This window comes from Lissotriton vulgaris, unplaced genomic scaffold (genome assembly GCF_964263255.1).
Source record: "Lissotriton vulgaris unplaced genomic scaffold, aLisVul1.2 SCAFFOLD_714, whole genome shotgun sequence".
In the NCBI taxonomy this organism is placed as follows: Eukaryota; Metazoa; Chordata; class Amphibia; order Caudata; family Salamandridae; genus Lissotriton; species Lissotriton vulgaris.
Window position 1 is genome coordinate 675759 of NW_028248223.1, and position 15685 is coordinate 691443.

The 15685-nt window shown below is 33.6% G+C and overlaps 12 non-coding genes across 12 annotated transcripts; 6 read left to right on the forward strand and 6 right to left on the reverse strand.

Moving 5' to 3' along the window:
• The first annotated feature begins 802 nt into the window (after positions 1-802).
• Positions 803-874, forward strand: TRNAQ-UUG (transfer RNA glutamine (anticodon UUG)). The gene has a single exon. It is a non-coding gene; the product is annotated as a tRNA-Gln (tRNA).
• An 826-nt stretch (positions 875-1700) lies between these two features.
• Positions 1701-1772, reverse strand: TRNAQ-CUG (transfer RNA glutamine (anticodon CUG)). Its single transcript has one exon. It is a non-coding gene; the product is annotated as a tRNA-Gln (tRNA).
• Positions 1773-3318: 1546 nt separating this feature from the next.
• On the forward strand, positions 3319-3390 carry TRNAQ-UUG (transfer RNA glutamine (anticodon UUG)). The gene has a single exon. It is a non-coding gene; the product is annotated as a tRNA-Gln (tRNA).
• Positions 3391-4216: 826 nt separating this feature from the next.
• On the reverse strand, positions 4217-4288 carry TRNAQ-CUG (transfer RNA glutamine (anticodon CUG)). The gene has a single exon. It is a non-coding gene; the product is annotated as a tRNA-Gln (tRNA).
• Positions 4289-5835: 1547 nt separating this feature from the next.
• On the forward strand, positions 5836-5907 carry TRNAQ-UUG (transfer RNA glutamine (anticodon UUG)). The gene has a single exon. It is a non-coding gene; the product is annotated as a tRNA-Gln (tRNA).
• An 826-nt stretch (positions 5908-6733) lies between these two features.
• TRNAQ-CUG (transfer RNA glutamine (anticodon CUG)) lies at positions 6734-6805 on the reverse strand. Its single transcript has one exon. It is a non-coding gene; the product is annotated as a tRNA-Gln (tRNA).
• Positions 6806-8352: 1547 nt separating this feature from the next.
• Positions 8353-8424, forward strand: TRNAQ-UUG (transfer RNA glutamine (anticodon UUG)). The gene has a single exon. It is a non-coding gene; the product is annotated as a tRNA-Gln (tRNA).
• Positions 8425-9250: 826 nt separating this feature from the next.
• Positions 9251-9322, reverse strand: TRNAQ-CUG (transfer RNA glutamine (anticodon CUG)). The gene has a single exon. It is a non-coding gene; the product is annotated as a tRNA-Gln (tRNA).
• A 1547-nt stretch (positions 9323-10869) lies between these two features.
• Positions 10870-10941, forward strand: TRNAQ-UUG (transfer RNA glutamine (anticodon UUG)). Its single transcript has one exon. It is a non-coding gene; the product is annotated as a tRNA-Gln (tRNA).
• Positions 10942-11767: 826 nt separating this feature from the next.
• TRNAQ-CUG (transfer RNA glutamine (anticodon CUG)) lies at positions 11768-11839 on the reverse strand. The gene has a single exon. It is a non-coding gene; the product is annotated as a tRNA-Gln (tRNA).
• A 1547-nt stretch (positions 11840-13386) lies between these two features.
• Positions 13387-13458, forward strand: TRNAQ-UUG (transfer RNA glutamine (anticodon UUG)). The gene has a single exon. It is a non-coding gene; the product is annotated as a tRNA-Gln (tRNA).
• An 826-nt stretch (positions 13459-14284) lies between these two features.
• Positions 14285-14356, reverse strand: TRNAQ-CUG (transfer RNA glutamine (anticodon CUG)). The gene has a single exon. It is a non-coding gene; the product is annotated as a tRNA-Gln (tRNA).
• Positions 14357-15685: the final 1329 nt, after the last annotated feature.

A 15685-nucleotide genomic window follows, 5' to 3' on the forward strand; every position in this document is an offset into this window, starting at 1 on the left:
AAACATTTCTCATGCTGATTTTCAACAGTCGATCTGCAATCATGAAATATAAGCTTTTGCTTGGAGGCCTCAAAGGTACTGATCTAATTTTCTTTTTTAAAATTATTCACAGATCGTATGATATGCTTTGTACAAATCAACTATGTTGTTAGATCAAAATTGATTAAAAAGTGACTATCTCAATTTCAGGACATATAGAAGAGGAAGGAGAAGGCGCTCATGTTTCAAATGCGGAGAGGCAACAACTGTTCATTATTTTCACCTCTATTAATTATATGTATTTTTATAATGTATATATTTATATTTTCCGATAAATATACATAGACATATAGCGATATATAGGGAGATACATACATATAAGTTGATACGTACAAGTTTATAAGTAAATGAGATGTTTTTCCAATTAATACTTCTAAGAACTGAATGGAAACAAAATCGTAAAGTTTAGATAAGTCCCACTGAGCTTTGTTCTTAGATCCCTGTTTTCAGAGTCCAGATTGACAAGCATAACACCATCAACCCACCTGTACCAGGTTGAGCTTTCCGTTTTGACAGAAGAGATTGCATTCACAGGGAAATCTTAATTTTTATTGCAAAATCTTATCTCACATAAAAAGTACTGTTCAACAGAGTCATAGCGTTACTTGAGTCCTTTGTGCAACATACTTCCCTAACATAGTTCAATGGGCAAAAGTTGAACAGAATAGAAAAGTAATACAATTCTGTTTGTCTTTGACTGTAGAAAATAAAAAATGTGAAATGTCCACATTGCTGCAGCAATTTGCTCCCCTGTCACATGGGAGGTTCCATGGTGTAATGGTTAGCACTTTGGACTTTGAATCCAAGGATCCGAGTTCAAATCTCGGTGGGACCACTTTCATGACTTATGACCAAATCTTTTTCTGTCAAGTGTATTCATAAATATCATAAATCTAACACGGGTAGAGTGAAACATTAATTTATTGATTGTATTTTAAAAGTCTATTTGATGTGAGCAAATTATAGAACTTTTAGAAAACATGGAAATTAAATGGCTCAAAATAATGAGACATTTTGTGAGCTGACTCTGTTTTCTCAAACTCATCACAAGGGGCTGATGCAAGATATTACTTGTTTAAATCTTACTGTTATTGATAAGGGGAACAAGGAACTTTTTTAATTGGAAAGCCTTCATTAAAAGAAAACTTGAGGAATCAAATTGTGTATTTTGGGGGCAGAAGAGATGAACTTTTAAATAACAATCTTGAAATTCAGACACACAGATATTTACACTCTATTTTTCTAAAGTAAATCCATAACCATGAAGTAGAATCTTTCGAAAGACATGTCAGATGTATTAATCTGAATTCCTCTTTCAAAGAAATGCACAATTAAATGCACTGTGTAAGTCAAGAATGTTGTCAGATAAGAAATCAGCAAAATTAACTATCTTATTACTGATCATACAGATGAGAAAGAAAAAGTACCTCTTGCTCAAATTGTGGATGGGAAAGAACAGTTTTTAGCTTTCAGCTCCTGTACTTATGTTTATGATTAATTCATTTCTTTATATTGTATTATCGCTATCTAGATGGATATAGCCATGTATACATAGATACATACTTATACGTTGATAAGTTTCAGTATAAAGCTTTGACGTTATGTTTTTCCAAGTCCAAATTCTAAGAAATTAGTGAAATATTAAATCTCATAATTCAAGCAGGTCCCACCGAGATTTGAACTCGGATCGCTGGATTCAGAGTCCAGAGTGCTAACCATTACACCATGGAACCCCGCCATACATGAGGGCTTTTTCCATTGAGACAAAAGAGAGCGCATCAGTGCGGGGGCTTTTCTTACATTGATGAAAAGATATCTCAGTTGAATGCTCATAGTGTAAAGAGCGATAATGTGATTTGATTCTTTTCAGCTACATTCTTCATAACAGTGTTAAATGTGCAAACGTTTATCAGGGCATGCAATTTACAAAATAATGATCATCTTTGACTGAAGAATATTAAAACATTCTACATTTCCAAACTACTACATCCATTTCTCTGTCTCTCACATGGGTGGCTCCAAAGAGCAATGGTTGGCACTTTGGACTTTGCATGCAAAGGTACCAGTCCAATTCTTTGAGGTACTTCTTTACTACTCTTGACCTTTTCCATTTCTGTCATCTTTGTTTATTTATAGCTCTAATCCAACACCAGTAGGTTGAAAGAGACAAATATTGACTCCTTTCAAAATGTCCAACAGCTTGAACAAGTTACAGAAATACGAACTTTATAATACTTTTACATCACATTCCTAGACAAAGTAGTGTGACATTACAAAATCCTATCCTGTTTTTCTCACATGCATTTCAGAGGGCTGATTCCCAGCATTCCTTTTTGAAGATTTCCACACTATTGATAAGGCGAATATAGCACATTTTGAAAGAGATGTTTTCTTAAATCAAACCTAGAGAACCACAATGACGGTATCATTCAGATAGTAGAAATGTTTTTTGTATATTAGTATGGAAGTTGTGAAATAAAACATTTCTCATGCTGATTTTCAACAGTCGATCTGCAATCATGAAATATAAGCTTTTGCTTGGAGGCCTCAAAGGTACTGATCTAATTTTCTTTTTTAAATTATTCACAGATCGTATGATATGCTTTGTACAAATCAACTATGTTGTTAGATCATAATTGATTAAAAAGTGACTATCTCAATTTCAGGACATATAGAAGAGGAAGGAGAAGGCGCTCATGTTTCAAATGCGGAGAGGCAACAACTGTTCATTATTTTCACCTCTATTAATTATATGTATTTTCATAATGTATATATTTATATTTTCCGATAAATATACATAGACATATAGCGATATATAGGGAGATACATACATATAAGTTGATACGTACAAGTTTATAAGTAAATGAGATGTTTTTCCAATTAATACTTCTAAGAACTGAATGGAAACAAAATCGTAAAGTTTAGATAAGTCCCACTGAGCTTTGTTCTTAGATCCCTGTTTTCAGAGTCCAGATTGACAAGCATAACACCATCAACCCACCTGTACCAGGTTGAGCTTTCCGTTTTGACAGAAGAGATTGCATTCACAGGGAAATCTTAATTTTTATTGCAAAATCTTATCTCACATAAAAAGTACTGTTCAACAGAGTCATAGCGTTACTTGAGTCCTTTGTGCAACATACTTCCCTAACATAGTTCAATGGGCAAAAGTTGAACAGAATAGAAAAGTAATACAATTCTGTTTGTCTTTGACTGTAGAAAATAAAAAATGTGAAATGTCCACATTGCTGCAGCAATTTGCTCCCCTGTCACATGGGAGGTTCCATGGTGTAATGGTTAGCACTTTGGACTTTGAATCCAAGGATCCGAGTTCAAATCTCGGTGGGACCACTTTCATGACTTATGACCAAATCTTTTTCTGTCAAGTGTATTCATAAATATCATAAATCTAACACGGGTAGAGTGAAACATTAATTTATTGATTGTATTTTAAAAGTCTATTTGATGTGAGCAAATTATAGAACTTTTAGAAAACATGGAAATTAAATGGCTCAAAATAATGAGACATTTTGTGAGCTGACTCTGTTTTCTCAAACTCATCACAAGGGGCTGATGCAAGATATTACTTGTTTAAATCTTACTGTTATTGATAAGGGGAACAAGGAACTTTTTTAATTGGAAAGCCTTCATTAAAAGAAAACTTGAGGAATCAAATTGTGTATTTTGGGGGCAGAAGAGATGAACTTTTAAATAACAATCTTGAAATTCAGACACACAGATATTTACACTCTATTTTTCTAAAGTAAATCCATAACCATGAAGTAGAATCTTTCGAAAGACATGTCAGATGTATTAATCTGAATTCCTCTTTCAAAGAAATGCACAATTAAATGCACTGTGTAAGTCAAGAATGTTGTCAGATAAGAAATCAGCAAAATTAACTATCTTATTACTGATCATACAGATGAGAAAGAAAAAGTACCTCTTGCTCAAATTGTGGATGGGAAAGAACAGTTTTTAGCTTTCAGCTCCTGTACTTATGTTTATGATTAATTCATTTCTTTATATTGTATTATCGCTATCTAGATGGATATAGCCATGTATACATAGATACATACTTATACGTTGATAAGTTTCAGTATAAAGCTTTGACGTTATGTTTTTCCAAGTCCAAATTCTAAGAAATTAGTGAAATATTAAATCTCATAATTCAAGCAGGTCCCACCGAGATTTGAACTCGGATCGCTGGATTCAGAGTCCAGAGTGCTAACCATTACACCATGGAACCCCGCCATACATGAGGGCTTTTTCCATTGAGACAAAAGAGAGCGCATCAGTGCGGGGGCTTTTCTTACATTGATGAAAAGATATCTCAGTTGAATGCTCATAGTGTAAAGAGCGATAATGTGATTTGATTCTTTTCAGCTACATTCTTCATAACAGTGTTAAATGTGCAAACGTTTATCAGGGCATGCAATTTACAAAATAATGATCATCTTTGACTGAAGAATATTAAAACATTCTACATTTCCAAACTACTACATCCATTTCTCTGTCTCTCACATGGGTGGCTCCAAAGAGCAATGGTTGGCACTTTGGACTTTGCATGCAAAGGTACCAGTCCAATTCTTTGAGGTACTTCTTTACTACTCTTGACCTTTTCCATTTCTGTCATCTTTGTTTATTTATAGCTCTAATCCAACACCAGTAGGTTTAAAGAGACAAATATTGAGTCCTTTCAAAATGTCCAACAGCTTGAACAAGTTACAGAAATACGAACTTTATAATACTTTTACATCACATTCCTAGACAAAGTAGTGTGACATTACAAAATCCTATCCTGTTTTTCTCACATGCATTTCAGAGGGCTGATTCCCAGCATTCCTTTTTGAAGATTTCCACACTATTGATAAGGCGAATATAGCACATTTTGAAAGAGATGTTTTCTTAAATCAAACCTAGAGAACCACAATGACGGTATCATTCAGATAGTAGAAATGTTTTTTGTATATTAGTATGGAAGTTGTGAAATAAAATATTTCTCATGCTGATTTTCAACAGTCGATCTGCAATCATGAAATATAAGCTTTTTCTTGGAGGCCTCAAAGGTACTGATCTAATTTTCTTTTTTAAAATTATTCACAGATCGTATGATATGCTTTGTACAAATCAACTATGTTGTTAGATCAAAATTGATTAAAAAGTGACTATCTCAATTTCAGGACATATAGACGAGGAAGGAGAAGGCGCTCATGTTTCAAATGCGGAGAGGCAACAACTGTTCATTATTTTCACCTCTATTAATTATATGTATTTTTATAATGTATATATTTATATTTTCCGATAAATATACATAGACATATAGCGATATATAGGGAGATACATACATATAAGTTGATACGTACAAGTTTATAAGTAAATGAGATGTTTTTCCAATTAATACTTCTAAGAACTGAATGGAAACAAAATCGTAAAGTTTAGATAAGTCCCACTGAGCTTTGTTCTTAGATCCCTGTTTTCAGAGTCCAGATTGACAAGCATAACACCATCAACCCACCTGTACCAGGTTGAGCTTTCCGTTTTGACAGAAGAGATTGCATTCACAGGGAAATCTTAATTTTTATTGCAAAATCTTATCTCACATAAAAAGTACTGTTCAACAGAGTCATAGCGTTACTTGAGTCCTTTGTGCAACATACTTCCCTAACATAGTTCAATGGGCAAAAGTTGAACAGAATAGAAAAGTAATACAATTCTGTTTGTCTTTGACTGTAGAAAATAAAAAATGTGAAATGTCCACATTGCTGCAGCAATTTGCTCCCCTGTCACATGGGAGGTTCCATGGTGTAATGGTTAGCACTTTGGACTTTGAATCCAAGGATCCGAGTTCAAATCTCGGTGGGACCACTTTCATGACTTATGACCAAATCTTTTTCTGTCAAGTGTATTCATAAATATCATAAATCTAACACGGGTAGAGTGAAACATTAATTTATTGATTGTATTTTAAAAGTCTATTTGATGTGAGCAAATTATAGAACTTTTAGAAAACATGGAAATTAAATGGCTCAAAATAATGAGACATTTTGTGAGCTGACTCTGTTTTCTCAAACTCATCACAAGGGGCTGATGCAAGATATTACTTGTTTAAATCTTACTGTTATTGATAAGGGGAACAAGGAACTTTTTTAATTGGAAAGCCTTCATTAAAAGAAAACTTGAGGAATCAAATTGTGTATTTTGGGGGCAGAAGAGATGAACTTTTAAATAACAATCTTGAAATTCAGACACACAGATATTTACACTCTATTTTTCTAAAGTAAATCCATAACCATGAAGTAGAATCTTTCGAAAGACATGTCAGATGTATTAATCTGAATTCCTCTTTCAAAGAAATGCACAATTAAATGCACTGTGTAAGTCAAGAATGTTGTCAGATAAGAAATCAGCAAAATTAACTATCTTATTACTGATCATACAGATGCGAAAGAAAAAGTACCTCTTGCTCAAATTGTGGATGGGAAAGAACAGTTTTTAGCTTTCAGCTCCTGTACTTATGTTTATGATTAATTCATTTCTTTATATTGTATTATCGCTATCTAGATGGATATAGCCATGTATACATAGATACATACTTATACGTTGATAAGTTTCAGTATAAAGCTTTGACGTTATGTTTTTCCAAGTCCAAATTCTAAGAAATTAGTGAAATATTAAATCTCATAATTCAAGCAGGTCCCACCGAGATTTGAACTCGGATCGCTGGATTCAGAGTCCAGAGTGCTAACCATTACACCATGGAACCCCGCCATACATGAGGGCTTTTTCCATTGAGACAAAAGAGAGCGCATCAGTGCGGGGGCTTTTCTTACATTGATGAAAAGATATCTCAGTTGAATGCTCATAGTGTAAAGAGCGATAATGTGATTTGATTCTTTTCAGCTACATTCTTCATAACAGTGTTAAATGTGCAAACGTTTATCAGGGCATGCAATTTACAAAATAATGATCATCTTTGACTGAAGAATATTAAAACATTCTACATTTCCAAACTACTACATCCATTTCTCTGTCTCTCACATGGGTGGCTCCAAAGAGCAATGGTTGGCACTTTGGACTTTGCATGCAAAGGTACCAGTCCAATTCTTTGAGGTACTTCTTTACTACTCTTGACCTTTTCCATTTCTGTCATCTTTGTTTATTTATAGCTCTAATCCAACACCAGTAGGTTTAAAGAGACAAATATTGAGTCCTTTCAAAATGTCCAACAGCTTGAACAAGTTACAGAAATACGAACTTTATAATACTTTTACATCACATTCCTAGACAAAGTAGTGTGACATTACAAAATCCTATCCTGTTTTTCTCACATGCATTTCAGAGGGCTGATTCCCAGCATTCCTTTTTGAAGATTTCCACACTATTGATAAGGCGAATATAGCACATTTTGAAAGAGATGTTTTCTTAAATCAAACCTAGAGAACCACAATGACGGTATCATTCAGATAGTAGAAATGTTTTTTGTATATTAGTATGGAAGTTGTGAAATAAAATATTTCTCATGCTGATTTTCAACAGTCGATCTGCAATCATGAAATATAAGCTTTTTCTTGGAGGCCTCAAAGGTACTGATCTAATTTTCTTTTTTTAAATTATTCACAGATCGTATGATATGCTTTGTACAAATCAACTATGTTGTTAGATCAAAATTGATTAAAAAGTGACTATCTCAATTTCAGGACATATAGACGAGGAAGGAGAAGGCGCTCATGTTTCAAATGCGGAGAGGCAACAACTGTTCATTATTTTCACCTCTATTAATTATATGTATTTTTATAATGTATATATTTATATTTTCCGATAAATATACATAGACATATAGCGATATATAGGGAGATACATACATATAAGTTGATACGTACAAGTTTATAAGTAAATGAGATGTTTTTCCAATTAATACTTCTAAGAACTGAATGGAAACAAAATCGTAAAGTTTAGATAAGTCCCACTGAGCTTTGTTCTTAGATCCCTGTTTTCAGAGTCCAGATTGACAAGCATAACACCATCAACCCACCTGTACCAGGTTGAGCTTTCCGTTTTGACAGAAGAGATTGCATTCACAGGGAAATCTTAATTTTTATTGCAAAATCTTATCTCACATAAAAAGTACTGTTCAACAGAGTCATAGCGTTACTTGAGTCCTTTGTGCAACATACTTCCCTAACATAGTTCAATGGGCAAAAGTTGAACAGAATAGAAAAGTAATACAATTCTGTTTGTCTTTGACTGTAGAAAATAAAAAATGTGAAATGTCCACATTGCTGCAGCAATTTGCTCCCCTGTCACATGGGAGGTTCCATGGTGTAATGGTTAGCACTTTGGACTTTGAATCCAAGGATCCGAGTTCAAATCTCGGTGGGACCACTTTCATGACTTATGACCAAATCTTTTTCTGTCAAGTGTATTCATAAATATCATAAATCTAACACGGGTAGAGTGAAACATTAATTTATTGATTGTATTTTAAAAGTCTATTTGATGTGAGCAAATTATAGAACTTTTAGAAAACATGGAAATTAAATGGCTCAAAATAATGAGACATTTTGTGAGCTGACTCTGTTTTCTCAAACTCATCACAAGGGGCTGATGCAAGATATTACTTGTTTAAATCTTACTGTTATTGATAAGGGGAACAAGGAACTTTTTTAATTGGAAAGCCTTCATTAAAAGAAAACTTGAGGAATCAAATTGTGTATTTTGGGGGCAGAAGAGATGAACTTTTAAATAACAATCTTGAAATTCAGACACACAGATATTTACACTCTATTTTTCTAAAGTAAATCCATAACCATGAAGTAGAATCTTTCGAAAGACATGTCAGATGTATTAATCTGAATTCCTCTTTCAAAGAAATGCACAATTAAATGCACTGTGTAAGTCAAGAATGTTGTCAGATAAGAAATCAGCAAAATTAACTATCTTATTACTGATCATACAGATGCGAAAGAAAAAGTACCTCTTGCTCAAATTGTGGATGGGAAAGAACAGTTTTTAGCTTTCAGCTCCTGTACTTATGTTTATGATTAATTCATTTCTTTATATTGTATTATCGCTATCTAGATGGATATAGCCATGTATACATAGATACATACTTATACGTTGATAAGTTTCAGTATAAAGCTTTGACGTTATGTTTTTCCAAGTCCAAATTCTAAGAAATTAGTGAAATATTAAATCTCATAATTCAAGCAGGTCCCACCGAGATTTGAACTCGGATCGCTGGATTCAGAGTCCAGAGTGCTAACCATTACACCATGGAACCCCGCCATACATGAGGGCTTTTTCCATTGAGACAAAAGAGAGCGCATCAGTGCGGGGGCTTTTCTTACATTGATGAAAAGATATCTCAGTTGAATGCTCATAGTGTAAAGAGCGATAATGTGATTTGATTCTTTTCAGCTACATTCTTCATAACAGTGTTAAATGTGCAAACGTTTATCAGGGCATGCAATTTACAAAATAATGATCATCTTTGACTGAAGAATATTAAAACATTCTACATTTCCAAACTACTACATCCATTTCTCTGTCTCTCACATGGGTGGCTCCAAAGAGCAATGGTTGGCACTTTGGACTTTGCATGCAAAGGTACCAGTCCAATTCTTTGAGGTACTTCTTTACTACTCTTGACCTTTTCCATTTCTGTCATCTTTGTTTATTTATAGCTCTAATCCAACACCAGTAGGTTGAAAGAGACAAATATTGACTCCTTTCAAAATGTCCAACAGCTTGAACAAGTTACAGAAATACGAACTTTATAATACTTTTACATCACATTCCTAGACAAAGTAGTGTGACATTACAAAATCCTATCCTGTTTTTCTCACATGCATTTCAGAGGGCTGATTCCCAGCATTCCTTTTTGAAGATTTCCACACTATTGATAAGGCGAATATAGCACATTTTGAAAGAGATGTTTTCTTAAATCAAACCTAGAGAACCACAATGACGGTATCATTCAGATAGTAGAAATGTTTTTTGTATATTAGTATGGAAGTTGTGAAATAAAATATTTCTCATGCTGATTTTCAACAGTCGATCTGCAATCATGAAATATAAGCTTTTTCTTGGAGGCCTCAAAGGTACTGATCTAATTTTCTTTTTTAAAATTATTCACAGATCGTATGATATGCTTTGTACAAATCAACTATGTTGTTAGATCAAAATTGATTAAAAAGTGACTATCTCAATTTCAGGACATATAGACGAGGAAGGAGAAGGCGCTCATGTTTCAAATGCGGAGAGGCAACAACTGTTCATTATTTTCACCTCTATTAATTATATGTATTTTTATAATGTATATATTTATATTTTCCGATAAATATACATAGACATATAGCGATATATAGGGAGATACATACATATAAGTTGATACGTACAAGTTTATAAGTAAATGAGATGTTTTTCCAATTAATACTTCTAAGAACTGAATGGAAACAAAATCGTAAAGTTTAGATAAGTCCCACTGAGCTTTGTACTTAGATCCCTGTTTTCAGAGTCCAGATTGACAAGCATAACACCATCAACCCACCTGTACCAGGTTGAGCTTTCCGTTTTGACAGAAGAGATTGCATTCACAGGGAAATCTTAATTTTTATTGCAAAATCTTATCTCACATAAAAAGTACTGTTCAACAGAGTCATAGCGTTACTTGAGTCCTTTGTGCAACATACTTCCCTAACATAGTTCAATGGGCAAAAGTTGAACAGAATAGAAAAGTAATACAATTCTGTTTGTCTTTGACTGTAGAAAATAAAAAATGTGAAATGTCCACATTGCTGCAGCAATTTGCTCCCCTGTCACATGGGAGGTTCCATGGTGTAATGGTTAGCACTTTGGACTTTGAATCCAAGGATCCGAGTTCAAATCTCGGTGGGACCACTTTCATGACTTATGACCAAATCTTTTTCTGTCAAGTGTATTCATAAATATCATAAATCTAACACGGGTAGAGTGAAACATTAATTTATTGATTGTATTTTAAAAGTCTATTTGATGTGAGCAAATTATAGAACTTTTAGAAAACATGGAAATTAAATGGCTCAAAATAATGAGACATTTTGTGAGCTGACTCTGTTTTCTCAAACTCATCACAAGGGGCTGATGCAAGATATTACTTGTTTAAATCTTACTGTTATTGATAAGGGGAACAAGGAACTTTTTTAATTGGAAAGCCTTCATTAAAAGAAAACTTGAGGAATCAAATTGTGTATTTTGGGGGCAGAAGAGATGAACTTTTAAATAACAATCTTGAAATTCAGACACACAGATATTTACACTCTGTTTTTCTAAAGTAAATCCATAACCATGAAGTAGAATCTTTCGAAAGACATGTCAGATGTATTAATCTGAATTTCTCTTTCAAAGAAATGCACAATTAAATGCACTGTGTAAGTCAAGAATGTTGTCAGATAAGAAATCAGCAAAATTAACTATCTTATTACTGATCATACAGATGAGAAAGAAAAAGAACCTCTTGCTCAAATTGTGGATTGGAAAGAACAGTTTTTAGTTTTCAGCTTCTGTACTTATGTTTATGATTAATTAATTTCTTTATATTGTATTATCGCTATCTAGATGGATATAACCATGTATACATAGATACATACTTATACGTTGATAAGTTTCAGTATAAAGCTTTGACGTTATGTTTTTCCAAGTCCAAATTCTAAGAAATTAGTGAAATATTAAATCTCATAATTCAAGCAGGTCCCACCGAGATTTGAACTCGGATCGCTGGATTCAGAGTCCAGAGTGCTAACCATTACACCATGGAACCCAGCCATACACGAGAGCTTTTTCCATTGAGACAAAAGAGAGCGCATCAGTGCGGGGGCTTTTCTTACATTGATGAAAAGATATCTCAGTTGAATGCTCATAGTGTAAAGAGCGATAATGTGATTTGATTCTTTTCAGCTACATTCTCCATAACAGTGTTAAATGTGCAAACGTTTATCAGGACATGCAATTTACAAAATAATGATCATCTTTGACTGAAGAATATTAAAACATTCTACATTTCCAAACTACTACATCCATTTCTCTGTCTCTCACATGGGTGGCTCCAAAGAGCAATGGTTGGCACTTTGGACTTTGCATGCAAAGGTACCAGTCCAATTCTTTGAGGTACTTCTTTACTACTCTTGACCTTTTCCATTTCTGTCATCTTTGTTTATTGATAGCTCCAATCCAACACCAGTAGGTTGAAAGAGACAAATATTGACTCCTTTCAAAATGTCCAACAGCTTGAACAAGTTACAGAAATACGAACTTTATAATACTTTTACATCACATTCCTAGACAAAATAGTGTGACATTACAAAATCCTATCCTGTTTTTCTCAAATGCATTTCAGAGGGCTGATTCCCAGCATTCCTTTTTGAAGATTTCCACACTATTGATAAGGCGAATATAGCACATTTTGAAAGAGATGTTTTCTTAAATCAAACCTAGAGAACCACAATGACGGTATCATTCAGATAGTAGAAATGTTTTTTGTATATTAGTATGGAAGTTGTGAAATAAAACATTTCTCATGCTGATTTTCAACAGTCGATCTGCAATCATGAAATATAAGCTTTTGCTTGGAGGCCTCAAAGGCACTGATCTAATTTTCTTTTTTTAAATTATTCACAGATCGTATGATATGCTTTGTACAAATCAACTATGTTGTTAGATCAAAATTGATTAAAAAGTGACTATCTCAATTTCAGGACATATAGAAGAGGAAGGAGAAGGCGCTCATGTTTCAAATGCAGAGAGGCAACAACTGTTCATTATTTTCACCTCTATTAATTATATGTATTTTCATAATGTATATATTTATATTTTCCGATAAATATACATAGACATATAGCGATATATAGGGAGATACATACATATAAGTTGATACGTACAAGTTTATAAGTAAATGAGATGTTTTTCCAATTAATACTTCTAAGAACTGAATGGAAACAAAATCGTAAAGTTTAGATAAGTCCCACTGAGCTTTGTACTTAGATCCCTGTTTTCAGAGTCCAGATTGACAAGCATAACACCATCAACCCACCTGTACCAGGTTGAGCTTTCCGTTTTGACAGAAGAGATTGCATTCACAGGGAAATCTTAATTTTTATTGCAAAATCTTATCTCACATAAAAAGTACTGTTCAACAGAGTCATAGCGTTACTTGAGTCCTTTGTGCAACATACTTCCCTAACATAGTTCAATGGGCAAAAGTTGAACAGAATAGAAAAGTAATACAATTCTGTTTGTCTTTGACTGTAGAAAATAAAAAATGTGAAATGTCCACATTGCTGCAGCAATTTGCTCCCCTGTCACATGGGAGGTTCCATGGTGTAATGGTTAGCACTTTGGACTTTGAATCCAAGGATCCGAGTTCAAATCTCGGTGGGACCACTTTCATGACTTATGACCAAATCTTTTTCTGTCAAGTGTATTCATAAATATCATAAATCTAACACGGGTAGAGTGAAACATTAATTTATTGATTGTATTTTAAAAGTCTATTTGATGTGAGCAAATTATAGAACTTTTAGAAAACATGGAAATTAAATGGCTCAAAATAATGAGACATTTTGTGAGCTGACTCTGTTTTCTCAAACTCATCACAAGGGGCTGATGCAAGATATTACTTGTTTAAATCTTACTGTTATTGATAAGGGGAACAAGGAACTTTTTTAATTGGAAAGCCTTCATTAAAAGAAAACTTGAGGAATCAAATTGTGTATTTTGGGGGCAGAAGAGATGAACTTTTAAATAACAATCTTGAAATTCAGACACACAGATATTTACACTCTGTTTTTCTAAAGTAAATCCATAACCATGAAGTAGAATCTTTCGAAAGACATGTCAGATGTATTAATCTGAATTCCTCTTTCAAAGAAATGCACAATTAAATGCACTGTGTAAGTCAAGAATGTTGTCAGATAAGAAATCAGCAAAATTAACTATCTTATTACTGATCATACAGATGAGAAAGAAAAAGAACCTCTTGCTCAAATTGTGGATGGGAAAGAACAGTTTTTAGTTTTCAGCTTCTGTACTTATGTTTATGATTAATTCATTTCTTTATATTGTATTATCGCTATCTAGATGGATATAGCCATGTATACATAGATACATACTTATACGTTGATAAGTTTCAGTATAAAGCTTTGACGTTATGTTTTTCCAAGTCCAAATTCTAAGAAATTAGTGAAATATTAAATCTCATAATTCAAGCAGGTCCCACCGAGATTTGAACTCGGATCGCTGGATTCAGAGTCCAGAGTGCTAACCATTACACCATGGAACCCCGCCATACATGAGGGCTTTTTCCATTGAGACAAAAGAGAGCGCATCAGTGCGGGGGCTTTTCTTACATTGATGAAAAGATATCTCAGTTGAATGCTCATAGTGTAAAGAGCGATAATGTGATTTGATTCTTTTCAGCTACATTCTCCATAACAGTGTTAAATGTGCAAACGTTTATCAGGACATGCAATTTACAAAATAATGATCATCTTTGACTGAAGAATATTAAAACATTCTACATTTCCAAACTACTACATCCATTTCTCTGTCTCTCACATGGGTGGCTCCAAAGAGCAATGGTTGGCACTTTGGACTTTGCATGCAAAGGTACCAGTCCAATTCTTTGAGGTACTTCTTTACTACTCTTGACCTTTTCCATTTCTGTCATCTTTGTTTATTTATAGCTCTAATCCAACACCAGTAGGTTGAAAGAGACAAATATTGACTCCTTTCAAAATGTCCAACAGCTTGAACAAGTTACAGAAATACGAACTTTATAATACTTTTACATCACATTCCTAGACAAAGTAGTGTGACATTACAAAATCCTATCCTGTTTTTCTCACATGCATTTCAGAGGGCTGATTCCCAGCATTCCTTTTTGAAGATTTCCACACTATTGATAAGGCGAATATAGCACATTTTGAAAGAGATGTTTTCTTAAATCAAACCTAGAGAACCACAATGACGGTATCATTCAGATAGTAGAAATGTTTTTTGTATATTAGTATGGAAGTTGTGAAATAAAATATTTCTCATGCTGATTTTCAACAGTCGATCTGCAATCATGAAATATAAGCTTTTTCTTGGAGGCCTCAAAGGTACTGATCTAATTTTCTTTTTTAAAATTATTCACAGATCGTATGATATGCTTTGTACAAATCAACTATGTTGTTAGATCAAAATTGATTAAAAAGTGACTATCTCAATTTCAGGACATATAGACGAGGAAGGAGAAGGCGCTCATGTTTCAAATGCGGAGAGGCAACAACTGTTCATTATTTTCACCTCTATTAATTATATGTATTTTTATAATGTATATATTTATATTTTCCGATAAATATACATAGACATATAGCGATATATAGGGAGATACATACATATAAGTTGATACGTACAAGTTTATAAGTAAATGAGATGTTTTTCCAATTAATACTTCTAAGAACTGAATGGAAACAAAATCATAAAGTTTAGATAAGTCCCACTGAGCTTTGTACTTAGATCCCTGTTTTCAGAGTCCAGATTGACAAGCATAACACCATCAACCCACCTGTACCAGGTTGAGCTTTCCGTTTTGACAGAAGAGATTGCATTCACAGGGAAATCTTAA